This window comes from Rattus norvegicus, chromosome 1 (assembly GCF_021556685.1).
Source record: "Rattus norvegicus strain SHRSP/BbbUtx chromosome 1, alternate assembly SHRSP_T2T, whole genome shotgun sequence".
In the NCBI taxonomy this organism is placed as follows: domain Eukaryota; kingdom Metazoa; phylum Chordata; class Mammalia; order Rodentia; family Muridae; genus Rattus; species Rattus norvegicus.
In genome coordinates this window covers 179279958-179301036 of record NC_141534.1, presented here as the reverse complement: position 1 = coordinate 179301036, position 21079 = coordinate 179279958, and the positions used below count along the sequence as shown (strand labels likewise).

The 21079-nt window shown below is 50.1% G+C and overlaps 1 protein-coding gene and 1 long non-coding RNA gene across 45 annotated transcripts in view; one reads left to right on the top strand and one right to left on the bottom strand.

The window, feature by feature from the left end:
- Mical2 (microtubule associated monooxygenase, calponin and LIM domain containing 2) overlaps nucleotides 1-19447 on the bottom strand; it is a 184407-nt gene extending 164960 nt beyond the window's left edge. For 32 of the 44 annotated variants that reach the window (XM_087576883.1, XM_087576927.1, XM_087576948.1 and 29 more), the window contains exons 1-2: nucleotides 19289-19420; nucleotides 10132-10209 (exon numbers count right to left, since the gene is read on the bottom strand). The gene's annotated coding sequence lies outside the window, so the exon portion shown is untranslated. 44 annotated transcript variants of the gene reach the window in all.
- On the top strand, nucleotides 1513-8594 carry LOC147996929 (uncharacterized). Its single transcript, XR_015652359.1, has 3 exons — nucleotides 1513-1601; nucleotides 1716-1780; nucleotides 6311-8594. It is a non-coding gene; the product is annotated as an uncharacterized LOC147996929 (long non-coding RNA).
- Nucleotides 19448-21079: the final 1632 nt, after the last annotated feature.

Genomic DNA, 21079 nt, shown 5'->3' with positions numbered 1-21079 from the left:
CAGAGTCCACCCATCTCCCATCCCTCAGCCCAAGGTGCAGGCTGGGTATATATGCAGTCTTCTCTGAAAAGCCTGAGCAAGGGAGGTCTGGTTCTCCCTAGGTCAAGTCACCCCTTAGGCTGGGTGGGTTAACCTGAGAGCTGCCTGTAGGTAGGGAGCCTCTAGAAAGGGGACAATGGCCCATGAAGGCTGTCAGTCAGCTATCCTCCTCCTGGGGCCAGATCCTTCAGAGCCTCTTCTGGTATCTTCCACCATACTCCCTCTTTATGTAAGTGCCTGTTCCTTAAACAGAGAATCCTGACAAACAACATCCCTGAACAGATGGCTGCTTTATCACTACCGGATCTGCCCAGGAAGGAGAGCTAGCTGTCCAACCACAGCAAGACCCAGGCAGCCGGGGCAAAGCAAACAAAGGCAGCAAGGGTCTGTATGCAGCAGAGAGAGGTGAGCACTGCAAGCCCCTGGATTAGTACCCTCAGGATATAAGAAGCTGCTAGAACAAGACCAAACAGCCTGGTCCCACAGACCCTGGCAACAACCCAGCCTCAGATTTTGCCATAAGCATTTGGAAAGTAGGAGAGAAAGACAAAAGGAAGCTAGAGGTGATTTTCACTGAATTCAAAGTGGTACCCCATCCTTCAAAATTAAAATAGCTATTCAATATAGATCTTTGGAGGAGGAAGAAAGAGGAGAAAAGGGGAGGAAGGGAAGAAAAACTACTGCCTTGGAAAACTTGCCTGATTTCTAGGACCTTACCCAGCCTGCACTGCTGTCTGGACAGTCACCTGATCATTTAGCCCCATTTCCAGACGAAAGGACTGAGGCTTACATTGATCAACAGCCAAACTCACCAACCTCAGGGCTCCTGCCTCCGCCTCCCCAGGTCTTGTTTTCATTCTAATGCCCCTGCCTGGGGTCTCCTCTCACAGATCATTTCTGCTGACACTAATTCCTGAGCTCAGAATGGCTGGAGGACACAGTGGTCCTGCTGTGTTCTTTCTTCCCTGACCAGCTGGCACAGGAAGTGGCACCCCTCCAGAGGAAGTGACTGACTGAAGGCACAGAAGAGGTAGGTAGCTTCAGCTACCCAGGTGTGCTTCAGGGCAAGGCACCTTCTCTCCACCTAAGAATTTTTAATTTCGGAAGCTGATGAGATAGTTCAGTGGCTTCAGTGTTTGCCACCAAACCACAAGGACCCATGAGTTTGACCCCAGCACCCACATGCAAATCAGACATAGTGCCATGGACTTGTAATCCAGTATTGTGGGAACAGAGACAGGCAGATCCTGGGGTTCGCTGGACAATGAACCTCACTTACTTGGCAAGCCCCAGGCCAGTGAGAGATCATATCTCAAAACACAAGATGGATGGCTCCTGAGGAATGACCCAAGACTTTTACACAAGCATTCATGCATACATGAGTGCGTGCACATGCGCACACACACACACCCCTGAACATTCACAGAAAGATTTTAATCTCCCAGAGCTCTATGTAAGTCTCGGGGGACTACATGATGAAGCACACCTGTGAGGATCCCATGGGGAGTTGGGCGTTTGTTTTTGTTCTTCGTTGTCTGTCCCAGGAGAGTCTGACTTACCAGGTAGAGAGACTGCAGTGCCTGGCATTGAGCTCAACAAAGTTATCTTTGCTTGGTCTCATTGTTTCATTACCTTCCAGGCCAGCACCCAAAGATAATCTACTTTTCTATTTTTAGATAGACTGACCCAAGCCTTCTAGTGGTCTCTTAACTCTCCCCAGGAAAGGAAGCTCTACCTTCAGGTGAGTTTTTTTTTTTTTAATCGTGTCAAGCCAGGAGAGGAAGAGAGGAAGAGAGGAAGAGAGAGAGGGGGGGGGGGGGAGATGGGAAGGAAGAGTGAGAGTGAGAAAGAAGAGTGAGAGTCTCCTGTAGCTTTATTCACCACTTATATACCCCTTCAGGTGAGTTTTTAAAGTTGCCAAGAATAATAAGATATCTAGATTAACAGCAAAAACAAAGACCAAGCCACACTAGCCCCTCTCCTGCAGCCTTAGCTTCCTGGACAAGCACGCTAGCTGCCAGCCTCCCAGTTCTCAGAAAGCCTAGCACCCTAGTGTACAGGGGTAACCCAGACAACCAGTTGGGGAAGGCCAGTCCAGACATTAACATTGCCTGGCACAAAAGGGGACAAAGCCAGAGGCAGAGGTGGAAACTTCCAACATTTGCGGACGAATGAAATTGAAAGCTACTGTCTGGAATGATGTGAAATTCTCCTGACATAGCAATTGGTAAAAGGCAAGCAGTGGGCGGGGTCTACCCTGTGAGCCAGGCTTGGGGGTCACCAAAGCCCCAGAGGATATGCACAGCTTACAACCTGCCTGACAGCCAGAGGGGGTGTTAGCTACCCCATGACAAGGATCCCCCAGGTAAGTATTCCATCCTTTTCCTTATTTCTCTCTGCCACTCAAACAGTCAAAGAAACTGGCTTCTCTTTCCTCATGACCTGACTTGGTTCACTCCTGCTGGCTGGTGAGAACTGGTGACAGGGTCATAGCACTGTCTGGTATTGGAGGAGGAAGCAGGGAGGCCAAGCTGGGGCTGAGGCTCAGGAAGAAGAGGGAGCAGGAGGAAGGTGCCCTATAGTGAGGCCATAAGGGACATCGGCTCTGAGTCAAGTGGTGCCCTTTGCAGGGGGATGGTGTCTATTTATAAGGCTGGAGTGAGAGCTAACTCTTGGCTGCTCTTCTCCCCGCTGTGACTAGATTTCCTGACAGAGGCAACGGAAGGAGGGAAGGATTTATTTTGGCTCACAGTTTGAAGAAACTAGTCCATCATGGCGGGGAAAGCATGGCAGCTGGGAGTCCATCAGTGGTGGCAGGATGTTGATTTATAGCTTATTACATCTTGGCAGATCAAGAAGCAGAAGTAGGTTTGGCCTAGACCCCTCAGTCACGGTCCCTACTGCCTACAAGGTCTGCCAGCTAGACCTCCTGTCCAAAAGGTTGTCCATCTGGGTACCCAAGTGTTCAAACATAGAGCCCTGTGGGAGACAGCTCATAAGCAAACGGCAACAACTAACACGCTAAGATGAAGGCTGCCATATGTCAGCCCTTTCCAGCGAGGCTGGAACTGGACAGACAGCACTGTTCGCAAATCATTCCATCCAATGCTTCCAACATGTGAGCCCGCACCATATGCTCTCTCCACATGAGGACAGAGAGACCAAGAAAACAAAAGCATCTATACTAAGTCACATACCTTAGAAGGGGGAGAACATGAGCCCTGCTCAGGCACGCTCCACTAGAGTCCCAGCCTCTGCCTGACAACCTGGGATATGGCAAAAAACTTAACCCTGGGAAATGCTCTACTCCAGAAGCTGCTGAGTTCTGAACCTGGGACTGCTGGCTCCCACCATGAAGGCCAGATGGAGAATGGGTAGAAAGGAGAGTAAAGAGTCTCTCTGAAGTAGGCAATGCTGGAGCCAAGCCTGGGAGGAGGAGGAGGAGGATGGGAAAGGGAAGTATTGCAGAGCCAAGGCAAAAAGCTGAAACAGGGACACTGCAAGTAGTGGGGCTGTGAATGCTAGTAAGGCAGGCGAGCGTGGAGGTTAGGAAGTAGGGTGTTCACCTCGGGGTGGAAAGCATCTGAGCTTCTCCCCTGGGAACAATTCTAGTGGGATCTCTGTCACCTAGAGACTGGAGGCCCCTCATGACCTGTTCTTTAGTAAATTATGGAGTGTGTTCAGAAGCACGTGCACTTCAAACCCAGCAGCTTCTTCTCCCATGGCAAGATGAAAACTCCATAGCGGGGGTGTTTGAGCTTCCAGTCTGCACTGCTCTGCTGACCTGCCAGGCGTGGGCTCAAGCCCAAGCCGAGAATCTAAAAGATTGCCGCATGTATGGAAGGAGTGTCTAAGCCCCAGTGTTCAAGGCTGCTAGGGAGAAGGGAGGGAGGGAGGCAGGCTCGAGCGAAGCTGGAGGCTTGGATTCCTCCCAGTCAGGGGTGGAGGGTGTTCTTCTTGCTGCAAGCATTTCTTCAGGACCCTTCCATCGAGTGAACTTTCCTGCTGAGGGTCCGTGGGCCATAGCACCATTTTAAAGGCTGGCTTAGCCACATTTTTGACAACAACGTAATTACCTATTTTTCCCCAAGAAGGAAACATCCCCATTGTCTCTGCTTCAGTCCCCAGCATCCTCTGGGCATCACACTCCCATGGCCCTCCTCTTCTTCCTCCTCATCCTCTTCCTCCTCTTCCTCTTCTTCCTCCTCCTCCTCCTCAGTGAAGCCTAGGCCCCTTCCTGCCCCCTCCTTCTCCAACTGCAAGGTTCCCCAAAACTATCTCTAGGCCCCACTGTCTCTACTCCTCACTGGGCCCTAAGTGCCTAGTTCCAGCCCCAACATCAGAGCACAGAAGGGAAATAGGGCAGCCAATGATCAATTTAGGCCAAGCTTTTAGTGTGTGCTTGGTCTGAGAATGACAGGGCCAGAGAGCAAAGGGTGGGAAGCAAAACTCAAGACTTCATTAAGGCATGCAGGTAGTCTACCCCCTCCCCACCTTCCCTAGGAAAGGGCTATGATATGATTCATCGGGTGTGGCCAATCTGAAATGATGTCCCAAGGCCTCCTGGGATGAGTAGGGACATCCTAGTCACTTCTTTTCATCTTAAGTGTTTGGGAAAATTGAATTTAGACATAGCCCAAATCTAGACATAGCCCAGACTGGTCTTTAAGTTACTGTAATTCTCCTGCCTCAGCCTCTTGCACGGCTCATGTACTTTAATAACAGTTGTTACTAGCTTTTTGTTTGTTTGTTTGTTTTTGAGACAGCCTATAACCCAAGCTGACCCAGAATTCACTGTGTAGCTCATGTGGCTTTGAATACACAGCAGTATTACCTCAGCCTCCCAGGTGCTGGTGTTACAGGTGTGCACACAACACCCAACTTCTTCTTGGTACCCTTCTGCTTGTAGACACTCATGGGTCCTCACTGCCTAGAGCCAGACCCCAGTATGTTAAGGGGCATCTGTTGGACGACTCATCCTTTTGTACTGACCTTTTGTTGTTTCTCTCCTTGGATAAGAGCTCCAGGAGCTGTGAGATGGGGTACTGCTTTGTCCTGCTATTTTTTTCCTTTGTTGTAAACCCAGAGCTTAGAGCAGTGGCTGGCTTGTTTTAGAAGAATAGAGCCATCTTGTAAATACGGGTAGAATGACTGAACAGACTTTAGAATGTCTTGGGAGGGCTGGGCATTTGCTCAGGTGGTAGAAGAAATGCTTGTCTAGCTTGCATGAAGCCCTGGGTTTGATCCTGAGCAAATGTATAAAGGCAGGTACAGCGGTGTGTGCCTGTAATCCTAGTACTCAGAAGGCAGAGGCATGAAGATCAGGAGCTCAAGGTTATCCTTGGCTATATAGCAAAGTTCAAGGCCAGCTTAAACACATGCAACTTGTCTAAAACAAAACAGAATGAAAATGTCAAATCCCAGAGGAGCGATGGTAAAGTGTAGCTAGCAAGCCTCCTGCCCTCCTGCTCCCCAGCACTATGGAGTGGCCGAGATTGGAATAGGTGGACACTAAACTATGTCTGGCTTGTCTTACTGGGCCCTAGAGGTCTCTGGGTATCCTGCCCTGTCTTAAATAGAAGATCCTCCACATATGTCCAAAGTCACTCACCCACTCAGAATCTCTGCTTATTCCACCATCCCACTGGCTCTTTCCCCATCCTCCAGCATGCACAGAGGGAGAGATGCTCTCTGCTTGCTTCCTCCCACTTGCCATCTGCATTCCGCCTACCCCTCAAGATCCACATCAAACACCACTGCCGCCTTCTCCTCTCCTAGGGAACTTTCCAGGTCTTCCCAGCCCAGAGAAAACATTCCTGACACCTAGGCCTTCCCCCTGTCATCTGGACTAGTCATGAACTTCCTGGTGACTGAGCTGAGGTTTCTTAAATCCCCTGCTGCCACGCACTTGTTTACACACACACACGTGTGTCTTGTTTTCCTGGCACTGTAGACCTTCTGGGAAGAGTTGCCAAGCCTGGTGGATTCCAATGTCCTCATAGCACGAGGAACAGGCACATAGTAGGTACTCCATAAATGTTTCTCAATTCACCTCCCAATGTAAACAAGCCATCTTCTCATCAGCCTCTCCCTGGCCTGGCCTCTCCCCACACCCTGCACCTCTCCTCCCAGCCTAGCTGCTGCTTGCTTATCTGCATAGGCAGCTGTGGACCTGTGTCTTCAAAGGCCCCTGGATAGGACCCACCTAGATGGTTTGCAAAGCACCACGGGTCTGGAAAAGTTAAGTGTCTGGTTCTTTCTGGCAAACCAGGGGTTCCGAGTGCTGATTCCTTCAGAAACCGGAGTCCAACAGAGGAACCACGAGGATGGAAGTGAGGTGACGCACGTCTGAAACCAAAACTGGGGCCTCGGCTTGCTGAGTACCAGTTCTCAGCCAACCCACATCACAAGGACTGGCAGAACCTCCAGTGACTTTTCCTTTTTCAGACAGGATCTCACATTATAGCCCAGACTGGGCTGGAACTCACGCCATAACACAAGCTAGATTTGAACTCCCAGGGATCCTCCTACCACACCCTACCCCCACCCTGCTCCCCCAGTGCTGGGAGTACAAGTGCGAGCCACCAAAACCTGTTTTCCAGTTACTTCTGCTCTTCAGAGGAGATGAGAGTCAGGTGGGATGGAGGAAGTCATGTCTTAAAGATGTTGTGTGGGGCCTGGGCTGGACACTGGGATTCAGAATGATCGTTCTGCCGGCCTCTGCAAGGGCAGAAGGCTGGAGCGACCGCTGTGCACCTGAGCAGCTGAGGCCAGGTGAGCAGGAGTCAACAGAAGCCTGACTCAGATTTATAAGCCACACTCTTTCCACATAGCCTCATAAACTCTAATTAGCCAATCATACTCCCAGATTACCTGACACTTTGGGAAGGAAAGAAAAATATACTCACCAAATTCTCAAGTCCAAAACCCTGGAAACCCCTCAAAGACATTTTCCCTTCTCTTGGTCCTCGGCTCAGGTACCAATCGAAGAGGTAAACTGCTTTGAGCTGCCCCCTGACATTTGCAAACTGAAATCACCATTCCCTTAGGTAACTGACAGCTGACTCCACACACTGCTGGGGCCACTTTAGCCTTACACAAGATGGATTTGCACTAGGGCAGAAGGAGAACTGATCTTCACGAGGAAAGACTTTGGGACACAGAGTTCACATGTGACAGGACTGAGGCAAAAAGCTGCCTCAGGTAGAAGCCTCAAGCCAACTGCTGCCATGGAAGCAGCTGACAGAGAAAGCTGGCAGTCCTGAGAGGTGAGTGAACCCCAGTGGCCATTGACCAGGGCTACCTAGCCTCTCTGAGACCTTCATCTTCCGAAGAGGGGGGCAACTTCCATGGTATCAGGACTGGCCTATTTCCCTAGTTCTCACAGCAACAGCAAAGCCAGTGATGACCAGGACACTGGATGTGTGGAGGGAAAACAACCACTTCCTGTGAAATTTGTGCACCAGAGAAGGGAAGTTGATATATGAGATGTGAGGAAAACAGACCTTCCTAACAGCTCGGGGAGAAAAGGCTCCAGGACCTAGACTGAGGAGTCAAGTGACTCATAAGTCTCAGAGATGTGAGTCCAGCCTCCAGACTGAGAAGTGGGAGAGAGACAAAGAAGGCAGACACATGAATCTACCCTGAGGTGACACGGGGCACTTAGACCACATGGGCTTGGTTTGGTTTTATGTGCTTTTCTTATCGTTGGTTATCATTTTCAGATCTTCAGTGTAGGGGCTGTGTGCATGTGAGGGTAACACTTTAACACTGACTGGTATCTCCAGCCCCATTTTGTTTTTAAAGGATGTCTGAACTTTGTAATGACTTCAAGTCCTCCAGGCCAGAAAACCTCTAGCCTAGAGCACTGCACACACATCCTCAGAAGAGGTGCCTAGTGGCCTAGTGGCCTTTGTATCTGAGAGGCAGCCCAGACCTGAAGGTTGTTCTGTAGCCCTATGGGATTTGGGGTCATTCGATGTCAAAGAACAGGGAGAGCTGCAAGAGTCAGATCTCATCTGGCTACCTAGGTACCTTGTTATAGGTAGGCAAAGGTTGGAGCCAACAGGGGATTTGAATCCATGTTCTCAAAGCAAGCTGGCTTAAGTGTGAGGTCCCCTAAAGGATGCTCTGTAGTACCACACCAGAGGGCTCTCTGATAACCCTGCATGGAGGTGACCCTGCATGGGGGATGCTGTGATCATGGTGTGTAAAGCTGAAATGAGCAAGGCTGCCAGCATTTAAGGCAGTACATGCTTGCATCCCAACACTCGGGACTGCTGGTTCAAAACACCCTGTGCTGCATATTGGGACCCTGTCTCAAGAAAAACAAGACCAAGTCCTAATTTAACCAGAATGGGTAACAGTGAAAGGGCCCATGGGGTAAAGGCATCTGCTACTAAGCCTGACAACCTGAGTTCAATCCCTGGGACCTACATGGTAGAGAGAGGACCAACGCTTGCAGGTTGCCCTCTGATCTACATATGTGCTCTATGGTAGGCGCTCCTACCTCCGTACTACACAGAGATAAATAAATAAAAACGTAATCTAAAAAATTAGCCAACACAATTATTCAATTCACAGTCAAGGCAATCTTTCGCCAACATGCCTGCATGTCAACCTGAGAGAGACAATTACCCAACTGAGAGCTTTTTCAGGTGATTCCAGGCTGTGTCAAGTTGACAGTTAATTCTGACTACAGCAGGGCCAAATGAGATTCTGAAGAGCTAGATCATGAGTGTGGAAAAGGTTCAGCAATGCCGTAACCGTTTTTACTCTCTATTTGTGTGCGCGCAAGAAGAATCTGAAATAAGCGAGCTATGGTGGTACACGCCTCGGCATGCAGGAGGCTGGGGTGGGAGGATCGAGGCCAGCCTGGTGTGCATAGTGAATGAGTTTGAGGCATTCGTACTGCAGAGGGTTTGAGTTCCATGCCAGCCTGGAACCCAATGAGATCTTAACCCTCAAAGAGCACAGAATGAGATTCTTACTCTCAAAAAAAACCTAAACAAGCAAAATTCAGGAGTAATATAAAGACATTTGTCTAATGCCCATTAGAGTAATATTTAAGTATCAGCAGATAAGGGAATGAATAAAGTCCCCAGTGACATTGGGACTCTCCTCACCCTACAGCTCTGAGTCCAGTGGTGTCACCAAGAAGGCAAGCTTCCCACAGCTCTTTATTGTCTATGGTAGTGCCAACTGAAACACTCTTTAAAGGGCCACCGCTTAATGGCAAAAGTCACTTAGGGAACAATCCAAATGGAAGGTTTGAAGGCAAGAGAAACTCTAATCCCATCTGTGCTCCAAGATTCCTTGGACCAACTCAAGAGCGGGCAGAAGGATGGCCTGACTTGTGCATTGGGTACTGCTGAGCCCACTGCCCTGTTTAATCCTCACACGCATTCTGTGAGGGTAATGGTGTCACTAAACCTAACTGAAAATCCAATTCTGCCTGTGACAGCCTGCCTCTGGTAGACGGTGCATCAGAGGTCTCAAATGGCAGATCAGATGTCCTGAGTGATGGATGAGCCAACCTGGCTCCCACCGGGACAACTGAGGCTAAGGAAGAAGGAGGGACTGGGGAGAAGGAGGGAAGAAGGTGGAGGATGGGAGTGAAATGGTGAGGAAGGAGAGGGGGTAGGCAGAGGAAGGAAGGAGGAAGTGAAGAGAGTATTCAGCCCCCTCAAAAGAGCCAATAAGTATTCAATTCTTTCCACGTACAGCTGGCAGGCACAATTTATTCCAAAATAAACCCAAGATGTCCCCAAGACATATATGAGAGACAGGTGCCAGCAGGCCTGCTCAAATGTCCAAGCTGTAAACACAGCGAGTTACCATGCTGCCCGCCCACCAAGCTGGTGGAGATTGGGGTCAGCCTTCACCTCCTTGCCAGGCCAAGATGGCAGGAAAGGAGACTCTGGTGCTGTGAGGCCAGGAAAGCAGGAGAGTAGGCAGCATTTCAGACAAGATGCTGGGCTCTGCGAGCTTCTGAGCCCTACAGAAACGACTCTTTCTGTAGAGAAGGCTGCTCCTTTGGAAGAGGGTGTCCCTCAGCCTCCAATCCACCCCAGCTTCACTGCTTTGACTTACCACAGGCAAGCAGGAGCCTCCTGGTCTGTTTCTGGGGTCAGGTCCCTCTATGTCCACATTTCCTCTCCTAAAAATGGCCTGGAAGAAGGGAAGGAAGGGTGTAAGGGAGCAGGTCTTTTGTTGTTTGTTTGTTTCCCTACAAAATACAAGCTGCAGGAAAAAATGGGTGGTCCATATTCTGCAACCCTAGCCAGGGGGTTTCATAATGGGTCACTGTACTTGGAAAGATGGGATTGCATGCACAGACCCTATAACCACAAAGAACAGTAAGAGACAAAAGCCAGGGCACAGAGGAAGCCTGTCTTGGGGCCTTGCTCTAATTGCTCTACTCCATTTTTAGGGCACCCCTCCATGTTGACAAAGGGTAGCCATTTAGTTAGCACTAAGTCCTTGGTGAGAGGCCCAAGCTTCCTAAATTTACCTGGTCCAAGGCTTAGGTGCCCAGTCTCCTCTGGTGGCCTCCTCCTGCCTGTTGGGTTTGCTTACGTCCTACACATGCCACCTGTCCACACGCCTGTGTGCTCTTGCCTCTCCTCATTTCTGTTGAGGACATCCTAGTCATCCTCTGAGGTGCTTTGTGACTAACAAGCTGGCCCTACCCCTTCCTCTTCCAAGAAGTTCCCTGGTTGGCCCCCACTTTGTGCATTCCATACCCAATCCCAGTGTGCAGGCAGCATCGAGAAAGCTGGTCCTGCATACCTCACTCCAGGCAGAAGAGCAACCAGATCTGGGCCCCAGCACAACAACTGCACGCTGTGCTGGGCACTAAGAAGCCTGAGCCCCCAGCTGTTGGTAGCCACCCCAGCACCTATTTATAGTCCCCCTCTGTGACTCCCAACTGGCTTGTGTCGGTGTATTCTCTCGAGGTTCAGCCAATAGCCAACTGGAGACAAACAAATCCCCATGGATAGTTGTCCTTCTTGGTTAAAATCCGGGTTTGTGAGCTGGGTATAGTCAGTCGTATATACCTTTAATCCCAGCACTTGGGATACAGAGGAAGTTGGATCTCTGTGAGTTCAAGGTCATCCTGTTCTATATAATGAGTCCCAGGATAGCCAAGCCTACATATGAGACCCTGTCTCAAACAAACAAAAACAAAAACAAACAAAAAACAAACACAGAATAAAATCTGGTTTTGTATCACAGACCAAGAAAACAAAGGTAGAAATTCTGTCCCCAAGGCTCTGGAAATGTGTTCTGGTATAAAACGATCTCAAGGTCAAGACTATCCTTAAAAAGACTTTCCTTAATGAAGGCTGGGGCTTGGGTGAATGCCTGAAATTTCAGCAGTCAGAAGGCTGAGGCAAGGAATTGCAAGCTAAGGCCCATCTCTGCTACATGATAAGGTCCTCCTCAAAAAAGTAAAAATAAAAAAATAATAACAGATCGTCTGAGCCTCTTATTCTAAGCATGTAAACTCAAGGCAGACTGAGGACTTCATAACCAAGACATGATAGGGCCCTTCCAACTTGACATCCCACGGGCTTTGTGACTCATGTTCTCTCTCTTCTTCCTCCAGCAGAGAGGTCAGAATCATCTAAAGCCACCCCAGTTGCCCTTCCCTGAGCACCTCAAGCCTCACTGGGGTCCAAAGGGAAAGAGAAATCCTGAACTGCCAGCTAATCTCAAAACAGCCTGAGACTGCTTGCTCAGTCCTGCAGGTGGCAAGAGGGGTCGTGAGGGAGGGCTGCTGTTGCTATGGATACCAAAAATGCTCCTCTCATTCATACCATCTGTCGGAGCCAGGAGAGAAGACAAACTGTTGGTTGCCCTCACTCCCCTAGCCTACCTTTCTAACGGATTACAACTGGATGCTAAATTTAAACGCCGCTCTGAAATCGGGACATATAAGGCCTCTCTGCCTGCATCTGAAGAGTTTCATAATGGGTAGAGCTGGAGAGCAATGAGGAACTAGACTTGGAGGCAATCTAAGCTGTATTGTACAGCCACCACAATTAGAGATCTGAAAAAAAAAAGCTGTTCCTCTCTGGCTGAAGATGAAGTTTCAGCAATAAACAGACATCTGCTAGGAGCTCTAGAAGAGAGGCAGCATAAACATCCCAGGGAGCAACCATAAACAAGGAGCCTTCTCCAGGAAGCTACTGCTCGCCAGGGAAGAAGGGACGGAAGTGAGGAGGAGGTTGTGGAGAGTGAAGGGCAGAGGATGGGGTGCTGAGAGGCTGGGTGGGATGGAGGGGGTGCCACAGGAGCAGGAGGCAGACAGACGGAAGGAGTTCTCAGTGTGGGGGAAAATGAAGAAGTAGCTGACTTTTACAGACACCTAGAGGGGGCTTCTGGAGGGACCCATTCATGATGTTCATTGTGGAAATTGACCATTGAAACGAGAGAGGTGTTGGAATGCAGGCCTGTGCAGGGGGCTTTGTAAATATTTTAATTTCATCTATCAGTCTCGAGATCAAGTTAAAATCTCAAGGTGACTCTTCTTTAAAGGCTTAGATGGGGTTAATGAACTTTACAAGGCCACATGGCTAGGATTCGAACCCATGTCTGTCTTAGCATGCTTGGTTTGTCTGTTTGCTCGTTTTTGCCTCTATCATCTGCATGGAGAACTTGTTCCTGATGCTTATCCTCAGTGCCTACATGTCCCAAACCCCCAACGAGGATTCTGACAAGAAGCAGCGCTGAAATACATGGAGAAGGCTATCGTTGAGTTTTGGATAATTCATTACTGAGTCTCCGAGATCCTGTGGACCCTCTGGTTCATTCTGGCCACTTCCTAGAAGGAAAAGCAAGGCAGGTAGCAGAGGAATGTGCCCACACCATGTCCGCAGGTGGCTTGGAATAGCAACCACCATTGTGAGAAGAGAGCCCAAGGATGAAGGCTGAGGGAAGAAACATGGCTTGGGTTTTCACCAGTTGCTTTTGTATGGAGTGAGTGTTTTATGGTGCATTGTATCGACGTGTGCATGTGGTGTAGTTCTATATGTCTGTATGTTTGTGATGGGGAATGCCACACATCCTTGTGTGTGGAGGTGAGAACCATGCATCTACACATGTGTGTTGGGGCAAGTACTGTGCCCCCTTCTCTGTCTCTCAGTGTGTGTGTGTGTGTGTGTGTGTGTGTGTGTGTGTGTATGTGTGTGTGTGTGTGTGTGTAGAGGGAGAGTACAGTGAATCCATGTGCATGTGTTAGAGTGATACATGCACGTGTGCCCCTCCATGCTGTTTACCTTCTCCCTTGGCTGTCAGACCCCCACTTCCTTCAGGAAGAAATTCTTGCCTGTTACCATCTTTGCATCCAACTAGGACAGGTCCAGCTGTTCCCATCCATGGAGCTATCAACCCCATGAATACTTCGCATGGCACCTTAGGATGAGTGGGTACCCAACATAGGAGTCAGCAGCCAGATCCCCACAGACCCAGGTCTACTGTGCCCCAGGAAGCAGCTCTCTCTAGGGACTGAAAGATCTGAGTAACTCTTCTCCATGCGTGTCATCCTCCTCCCCTGCTCCTCCTGTGCCTGGCTCCCAGGGCTCACACGAATAGCCAAGGCCAGCATTTATCTGTGAGCAAAGAAGCGATCTCCACGGCTCAGCACTGTGATATGAAGGTGGTGAGTCCAGGACACAGTGTTCTAGACACTCACTCCTGTTTCTGGCATGTGCTGAGCTTCCAGGCTGGGTGTGTCCGAAACTTGGGCCTGAGAATGTTCCACTAACCTGTGGCTCTAGCAGGCAGGGGCCAGCAACAACTGACTAGCTCCTTGCTGTTCAGCTCTTGCAGTCAGCTGAAAGGACATGAGCTCTGGACATACCCGGTTGCCCAGGAAAGGTTCTGCTGTAGAATTTCTATGCCCTGAAAGAAAGGTAGGCAAGCTACAGGAGGAATGCTACAGAGAGGTGGAGACCTCGGGAGGAAGGAATACAGTCCTGGGTAGAAACATTAATTCACACAAAGAACATGCTAAGAGACTGGGTTGTGCTCAGTTGGGAATGTGCTTGCCCCTAACAGAAAACTCCTTGAGTGGGAACCCCAGCACTGTATAAAATGGCCACTGTGCTTATCTATAATCCTAGTACTCAGGGATTACATGAAGGCAGGGGAAATCACAAACTCAAGTTCATTCACCTATACAAAATAAGTCTGAGGCCAGCCTGGGCTACATAAGACCCTGTCTTTAAAATAAAAACAAGCCTGGAGTTGTAGCAAAGGTCTTTAATCTCATCGCTTGGAAGGCACAGGCAGGCAGATGTCTGTGAATGAAGCCATCCTAGTCTATATGGTTTCAGGCCATACAGAGCTACATAATGAGACCCTATAAAAACAAGACAAAACGAAACCCCTAAAATCACCGACATGACAACCACAGTACTAACCTTGTGGATACAGTGGCCTGCACACTCATTGAGTCAGGGAATCTTTCCCATGATGCCTACAGCAATGCTCAGATATGTACACAGGGACACAGCAAGAGAATGGAAGAAAGCAGGCCACTTGGTACCACAAAAGACTGTGTGTTGTGTACTTGGGGAGGATGAGTCTTCAAGATCTGACAGGGAGCATCCCAAATCGGGCTGCAGCAGCAGTTAAAGACCAGAGGGGCCCTGTCACCGTCACTCCAGACAGTTTAATTTTGGTCACCAGCAAACAGAGGATCAATGTCTTAGAAGGGGAGTCGTGTCATCAGGGACCAGGCATGTGCTCTACGCCTGGGGCAGGTGCTAGTGTGGGAAGGCCAGGGTCCCCTAGCATGAGCCGCATAGGTGTTTGTCCTTAAGGATTTGCCCAAGAGGCAGCACAGGCCGTTAGAGCCTGGAGCTCAGGCCTGCCTGCTCTTCTGCCATCTCTGGTGGCTCAGCCTCCAGAGAAACAAAGTGAACCTGCTATACAAACAATACTACGATCTGAGCAAATTTCAGAATCCCAGTAGCTCTGAAGCACTGTCAATATACATAGCCGTAGCCAATACGTGTGAAAAGTTCTCGCTTGCCTACAGGTACTTAAGCTTGCCTACAGGTGCCCATGTAGTTGGGGGGTCAGGTTTCTAAAGAGAATATAATGTGGATTTCCAATCATGAAAAATTTTTACTATAAACAATTGAGGGAGACAAAAGCGAAGAGTAATATCACACCCAGGAGTACACACCTACAATCCCAGCTCTCTGGGAGACGGGAGGAACTTAAGTTCAAAGCCTTCCTGGGCAACTTAGTGTGGCCCTCTCTTAAGATTAAAAACATGAGCGGGCAGGGAGTGTGGCCCAGAAGTTGAATGCTTGACTAACATGCATGGGAGGGCTCAGGCTATCGTCTCCAGTGTAAAAACCATGCAACCCAAGACCCTAAGAAGTAATCAGAAAGGAAAAATACCAACTCAAATACTGTCACAACCGGAGCATTAGAATGTTGTTACAGTTGCCGGAAAAATGGTTTATATTAGCTGTACACAGTGGTACACATTTGCAGTCCTGCACTTGGGAAGTAGAGGCAGGAGAGTTCAGGAGTTTGAGACCATTGTCACTATATACTGAGTTCAAGTCCAGCCTGAGCTACATAAGACCTTTTCTTAGAAAAGCTAAAGAAAAAAAAATTAAGGTAACGAAAGGAAAAATTTAAGTCTTCACAGAGAGGTATTGCTCAAAGAAGGGACAGGGTAAGAGTAAGGGGTAGGGGCGGGTGAGCCCTGTTCTCTACCTGGCCCACTGTCAGAGTTACAACTTGGTCTCAATGGAACTAAACTCAAAGCCTGAACAGAATGACCTCAGTAGCTGTCAGCCACGTGTGATGTGCAAGGCCAGCTGCGGCTGAGGGCACACACGTGGCCATCTGGGCTCCACACCACAGACCAGAGTGGCGAGGATGAGCGTTGTAAATAATTCTCCTATGATTTCAGGATGCTTATGGACTGACGTTCACCACTCTGACAGCCGCACGTGCACAAGCGAGCCATCATTCCAAACGCACCAGTCACACGAGCCCCTGACAGTCCCCTCATTCAGAACACGCCCTTTGAGTGGCTGCTGTGCCACTGAGCAGATGCTCGCCAAGCCTCTGCTGTGTGTCTGCTGTGTGCAGGCTTTGTTCCTGAGGATTCAGAGAGGGACTGAAGTAGACTCCAGTCTCCAGGGGCTCGCTGTGCTCCCAGGAGAGACAAGCTCTTGAAACAGAGGTTAGTTGCTCATGGAGAGGAGGGGGCCTTCTCCAGTTCATAACAGGCAGCAAGGCACTGGTGACCCAATACAGAATGTATGTGGGTCCTCACTCCCACATTGGAGATGTCACTCCTGACAAGCTGGCCTGTGTGCCTATCTCGATGTGGACAGGTGACACTATATGATATTGCCGTCTCTGTCCTGTGCAGTAATGACCGTAGTTTTACAAGGCAATGCTCTTTTTAAGTGACGCATGCTGGGCGGTGTAGAGAAAAATATGACATAAACAATGGCACCAGAAATCAGCTTTAAAATACTCCAGAAAGAAACATCCAAGGGGCCAGCAAAAGGGCTCAGCAGGTAAAGGTGCTTGCTGCCAAGTCCACTGACCTGGGTTCAATTTCAGGGACCCACATACTTGATGGAAAGAACCTTCTCCCCCAAACTGTCCTCTAACCTCTGCACAGGAACTGTGTCACACATGCCTATACATATACACACATAGAAAAACAAACAAGAATAAATGGAAGTTTAAAACAAAAGAGAACAGAGAGAAAAGTAAAAGAGAAAGCCAAGTTAGCATAGCCCGACATCATTTTAACAACAGGGGAAGCTGGGGAAGGTGCAGGCAGAGCTCATTACACTATCCTAGTTTTCTGAGAAAATTATATTTACATATAATAATTATATGTACATTTATAAATATAACATATTATGTATTTATATTTATATATTTGGTTAGTTGGTTTTTGTTTGTTTTGTTTTGTTTAGGGAGGATAGTTGGAGACAGGGTTTCTCTGTGTAGCCCTGGCTGTCCTGGAACTTGCTCCATAGACCAGACTGGCCTCAAACTCACAGAGATCCTCCTGCCTCTGCCTCCCAAGTGCCGGGATTAAAGGCATACACCACCACTGCCTCATTGGTTTTGTTTTTTGAGACAGTTGTAGCTGACCTAGAGCTCATTATGTATACCAGTTTGGCCTCCAACTTTCAGCAATCCGCCTGCTTCTGCCTCCTCGAGGCTGGCATTACCACATACCCACACCTAGAAGATGAAATCATCGTGAGACTCTAAAAGTCTGCTGTGGCCAGTAGCAATATCTCTGTGACTCAGTTCTCTCATCCATAAAATGGGTGTGGCACCAACTACTACAGAGGGCTAATGTGGGTAAAAAATGAGCAGTCTCAGGATGTTCTTTCAGGCTCTTTAAAGGACAGGGAGTGTTAGCACTCCACAGACTTGGGTTAGCCATGTTCAACCCAGGCTGGGTTAGCCCAGTCAAGTCCTTGACCAGTAAGGCAGAACTCTACCAGCCAGCTGTGGAGAGTGAGCAGAGTCAGGCCCACACCTGAAAGGCAAACACACAGAGAGAGGTGTGGACATGGTGGAGAGACCCCTCCCCCATCACAAGATGGAAGGATTGGGGCTGTTCTCTGCAGCTCCTAGGAATGGGGCTGTTCAAACTGTGGGTTTCTGTCACCCAGCAAACAAAAGAAACATATACCAAAGCCTGTCCCACCCCTACTGCAGACAGAACAAGACTGGAGTTCCTGAGGGTCAAAGTTATTGCAATGAATTCAGTTCGAGATTACTGGAAAAGCCCGGACCGCAGAGGTAAAGCCAACGGAGGCTTTCCTCTGAAGCAGCAGCGCAGTCAGTCCCTCTCTACCACAAAGAACACTGCCAGAGCCCCTCCACATTGGACTCCACAGTGAGGAGCAGTTTGCTGTGCTGTTCAAGCACCTGGCGCTTTGCAAACTCCTGTGATCCCCAGAATCTCCCAAAAGCCAGGGCCTCAAGACACATGCACACAGAGCTCCTTCCCACAGCCACAGGGCAACTGGTGGGAAGCAGGCTTAGAGCCAGGACTGCTTTCCGGGTCCCTGAAACAGAGAGGACACAACTCAAGCTTTTTGGAGAGTAACCACTGGGATCCAACCTATGCCCTCTTCTCTGTACCCGAAGAAGGCAGCCCTGATCGCCTTTAAAATCCCTGGGACATGAACAGGGGCTATCCTGGTGGCCCACTTGTTAGGTCCACTGCCCCCGCAGAGGTTGCTGGCGCGCAGAGGACACAGGTGCCAGAGAACTCAGGGAGGCAAATGCGGAAGGCCAATTAGCCTCTGGCTTTTTTCCTCTCCGGGTCTGTCCATAACGGCTACTGACTTTATCCTCCCACTAAACCATCTAAGTAAGACACAGTGGACAGCGAAAGGCCTTGCAAACGAAAGCTCTTTCCGCTTTAGAAACCCAGGCCCAGAATAAACAATGTGGAAGGAGACACGAGAGAACTCTGGTTTCAACACGCCTCTTCCCGGTCCAGTACAAGCCCTTCCCAGCTCTGCCGGTGAGGGTGAGGCTGAGACTGAGGCTGGCCTGGGATAAATTAACCCCGCCCTCTCCGGACAGCTGCAGCAGGCAGAGGCTGCAAGGGAGACCCCCCCTCCCCCTACCAACCCAGAGCCAGCCAGCCAGTGACAGGGCAGGACGCCAGGGTGGGGTGCTCCTGGGCGGGGACCCGCACAGGCTGCCAGGGATCGCAGGGGACAGAGGGGACAGCAGCGCGGGCCCCTCAGAGCGTCACCACCGTCCAAGCAACCAGCCCGTGTTCCAGCCCGCCACTGGCCAGGCCACTGACATTTGGCCCAACTTCCTGTTATCAAGGAGGGAGGAGAAGAAGGGAGGCAGAAAAATATAATAATAAAATAAAGATAAGCAAGGCTCTCTGTTATAGGATGGGAAAGGTACGGGAGCCCAGATCACACGGAGCAAAGTTTGGGGACGTTCCTCTGAACGATGACAGGCGACCCTGCTGCCTAAGGGCGCCTACTCTGCGCTTGTGTGTTAGGTTTTCTGGGGTTAGAATGACAGCTTTGATTGGTGGAGAGCCCACGGCGCGCCCCGCAGGTGGGTCTGAGGTCCCGGACGGAACTGCCGCACCTGACCCTCCCGGGCGTCCAGCAGGGAGCAGAGTCCAGCCCGGAGGGACTGGTATTGTCCCCACCCGCTCCTGCGCACCCCGGAGCCCACTCCCACTCGGTCTTACCGAAGGTCTCGCGGGCCTCCGGGCTTCAGGTCAGCGCCTGCCTTGCTTGGCCCCTGTCTGAGGGCGCAGAGATTCGGGACCCCGCGGGCCGCCTGCCGAGCCCGGAGCTAGCGAGGCGGCCCGGCGCAGGCTGAGCCGGCCGGGTGCCTGTGGTTCTGCGAGCTGCGGAGGACCCGATTGGGGCACGCCCCCACCTAAGGCTCAGCCAATGACAGGGCGTCCGAAGACGAGGCCCCGCCCCAGGCCGAAGACGCACAGCCAATGGTCGTGCAGCGCGGAACCCACCCCAACACCCTCCCAGTTAGACCGGGCTGGGGACGGCTGTCACCACTGCAGCCTCGGACGCACGTGGGCTGAAGCCCTACCCTAGCCGCTCCCACCCTGGCCACAGGTCGAAGACCCAGCCCTGGGCTGCTGCGAGACGAACACCGGGCCTTGGTGTTCTGGTGTCAAGGGAGAGGGAAGGCTGGGCCTCAAGAAGCTTGGCCTAGGCATCTGGAAAGCCAGCCTCACTGTCCACTTTTGGACTGGAAGGAGCATCGAAGGACTTCTAGGACTGCTTGGTCTTCTTGAGCCCTCCCTTCTTGCTTTTCTGCTTGCAGTCTTCCTTGCTTGGGTTCTCTCTTGAACTGACCTTGCTTGTGCTAAAGCTAGAGGAAATGGGGTGGTGACGCAGACCAACCACTTTATCTGGGTCCATCCGTCGCATTTTCTCTTTTTTTTTGGCTGTCGGATGGCTAGCCTCTGTTTCAGATCGCTTTCATGAGTGCCTCTCACAGTTTCAGAGAAAAGTATGAATGAATGGTTCAGGCCTGGAAGTCCTGAGAAATTCATACGGACACCGTGACAGCAGAGACCAGGAAAATAAGATTCAAGTGGGCTGACTCACACCTGGGGCCCAAAGCTCATCATCCAGCTTGGTCCAATGCAGAGTCCATAAATGTTCTTGGAACTGAGCTGCCCGGGGGGGGCGGGGAGCAAGCAGGCATGGGTGGCAAAGGCAAACAGTACCGTGACTCCAGGCTGCTAGAATTCCCTGGGGTACCACCCTTTGGAGAGCACACCCCTTGGCCAGGCAAGTGTGGGCAGCAATTCCTCCACCCCCAAACCTGGGGCCCGTTTTTGGTTTTTGTTTGTTTCTTTCTCTATACTCTTTACTGCTCCGACTTAGCTCTTGGGGTTTCTCCAAGTTTGTCTCTTAGCATCTTTAGAATTCACTCCACTTCTGCGGATGAGTTTTAGCCCCAGCACTCGACCCTACTCAGCCTGCAAAACTCATCACTGACTCTAACAGGGGTAGTACTTGGCTCTGGTGGGACTCCAACCATGACACCACCAATGAACATGTTCCATGAACCATCTCATTTAAACCCAGATCTAGAGATAGATCTTTTCAATATCATCATCCCCTTTCACAGACAGGGGAAACTGAGATCTGTAATGAAGAGTCATTTACCAAGACCATGTGCATATTAATGCGTCTGTATTTAAGCCCAGAACTGATTCCAAGTCAACATATACAACCCTGGTGTGGGGCCTCTATAGCCATTTCTGGGCTTCTGGAGACCCTAGACAGGTAAGTTCTCTCAAAGAACTGCCAAGTGATCTGAGCGTACTGTAGAGCTCACATTTGGCTGCTGTCAGGGAGAGAGGAATGACTGTCCCTGCCTTTTATGTAGGAATGTAATATAGGAAGCTTCACTTCAGCGGACAAGGCTCATAGCTATTTGCCTGAGCCCAGGCTAGGCAGTGTGGACATAGAGACGGAGGAGAGTCATTCATTCAACCTGC